Below are 2,735 nucleotides of genomic sequence, written 5' to 3' on the forward strand. Positions count from 1 at the left end.
GTACGGGGGCAACACTGAGGGTTGCGATCCGTTGCCGGACACGGAAAAAAGACAAAAAAGTCAAAAAAAAAAAAATGGGCAAAGGACCTGAATAGACATTTCCCAAAAGAAGTCATACAAATGGCCAACAGGCACGTCAAAAAATGATAAGAATCATTAATTATCAGGGAAATGCACATTAAAAATCACAATGTGATATCACCTCACTCCAATTAGAATTGCTATTATCAAGACAAAAAGTAACAAAGGCTGACAAGGACTTGGAGAAAAATTAAGTCACCGTACTGCTGGTGGAAGTGTAAACTGGTATAGCCACTGTGGAAAGCGATATGGAGTTTCCTCACAGAACTAAAAGTAGATATGCCCTTCAACCAAGCTATCTCACTACTAGGTATATACTCAAAGGAAATGAAAACAATTTGATCAAAAAGACACCTGCACTCCCATGTGCATCACAGCACTATTCACAATAGCCAAGAAATGGAATCAACCTAAATGTCAACAGATGAATGGATAAAAAAACTGTGGTACATATACACAATGGAATACCATGCACCTACCAAGAAATGGAATCAACCTAAATGTCTGTCAACAGATGAATGGATAAAAAAACTGTGGTACATATACACAATGGAATACCATGCACCTATTTTTTAAAATGACATCTTATAATTTGCATATTTTTTAAAATGACATCTTATAATTTGCAGTAACACAGGTAGAACTGGAAAGCAACAAGTGAGGCACAGAAAGATAAATACTGCGTAATATCATGCATATGTGGAATCTAAACAAACAAAAGTGGTTCTCATAGAAGTACAGAGTAGAATAAAGGTTACCAGAGGCTGGATATCAGGGAGGTGTGGGGAAAAAATTTTGTGGACTACTGGGTACAAAACTATGCTATCTTTCATACATGAATAATTGTGCGGTATACACATGTATTAAGACATGTACATACCACATATATGTGTAAAAATAAATGTTAAAATATTAAAAACACACATAGTATTTGCTTTTAACAGTTTAAAAGATAGACCTGACACCATGCTGTGTTCCAAAAAGAAAAGTTCTACTTATATGACAGCTTATTAACATAAAAACACATTTCCTTCAAACAACAGAATAACCAATAACTATACCTGCTGTGATTGGAGATACCCAAGACTCAGTAATAGCCAACCTTGAAGCAATTTCTAAGTTATAATTCAATCCGAAAATTGCAGTATGCAACATTGCTGAGGTAATGTTATAAACTCAACTTCTGTCATCTAAGATACCTTCTGTTTGAACAAACAAAATCCATAACTTTAGTTTCCCCACTTACCCCTGCCCCTTAATTTATATTCTACATGTGGTAGACAGATCCTATTATAAGAACTGAGTCACGCCCTCATGTAATATTCTACACTGGAGCGTGGATGGGACTTGTGGCTTGACTCGAAGAGTATGGCAAAGGTGCAGAGATGTCATTCCTGTTACTATTAAGAATATCCTAGCAGATGGGAGTAAAACCCTCCCTTGCTAACATAAAAGCAGCTCTGTGTGTCCTGCCTATGCAAAGGCATGGAAATGAGTGTGACCTCTAGTCAGCACCCGGTAAGTAACTGGACCCTCAGTAATATGTCATTAAGGAAAATTCTGACTAAACCTGAATGAGCTTGGAAACAAAGTTCCAAGTAAGAATATATAACCCTGCCGACACCTGATTACAGCCTTCCGAGATTCTCAACACAGTCTGGCTAAGCCATGCCCAGATTTCTGATCCACAGAAATTTGAGTTAATAAATATATGCTGTTTCAGCCAACAAATTGGTGGCTATTTGTTATACAGCAATAGAAACCTAGTGCTCTGCAAAAATGTTACAAAACAGATCAGCTCCTTGGTTGGCTATTTCAGTGATCCTTCACATCATCATTCACATTAGCTCTACAGCCTTTTGCCCTGCCTGAGGGCCATAAAATCCAACCAGGGGACATGTCCACAAACATCAATGTCCTGCTGCAGAAAAATCACCCTTTCCACGTCCTTTTCTTTTTGAGGAGACTTTTCAGGCATGCTAAAGAATCCTCCTAGTGTGTCACTGTACAGAGCATCATCACATGCTCACCCCAAAAAGGTCACTAAAAAAATCATTAGCATGAGCAAAGCATTAAAATTAGCCTGAGCAAATCATTAAAATCTCAAACAAAAAGCAAATCATTAAAAGCTCAAACAAAATAAATACCTTAATAACCATGTGTACAGATGGGCAACTAAACCCGTATTGACTTCACCAAAAAGTGAGATGGTTTTTGGGCAGCCAAACAATAGTTCATTATCACCTCCTACCAATTTCTTACAGAGGAATTTTGGAAACCATCATAGCTGCAGATTACACAGTGTTTGCCAGGTGCCAGGTAATACCCCAATCACTTTAATAATCTGAATTACTCCTCATAATGTCCCTGTGAGGTAGCTTCTATTATTTCCTTATTGAATTTTAAGGAACAGAAGCCCATGGAGGTTAGTGCAATGTCGTGGGACAAAAGTGATGTTGGGATTTACCATGTTGCTCCTATTAGTAGCAAAGCACACACACAGAACTCATCACTGACAATAAAAATGGAAGAGATCCCTCAGTTACACAGCATTTGGTTTGTGTACCAAATGTATATGTACTCATAACTATGCTGCTCCCACATTTAAACATGTGAGGAATAGCATCGAAGAACAATTTTTCCTACTAGAGACT

This window comes from Galeopterus variegatus, unplaced genomic scaffold (assembly GCF_000696425.1).
Source record: "Galeopterus variegatus unplaced genomic scaffold, G_variegatus-3.0.2 Scaffold8247, whole genome shotgun sequence".
Classification (NCBI taxonomy): domain Eukaryota; kingdom Metazoa; phylum Chordata; class Mammalia; order Dermoptera; family Cynocephalidae; genus Galeopterus; species Galeopterus variegatus.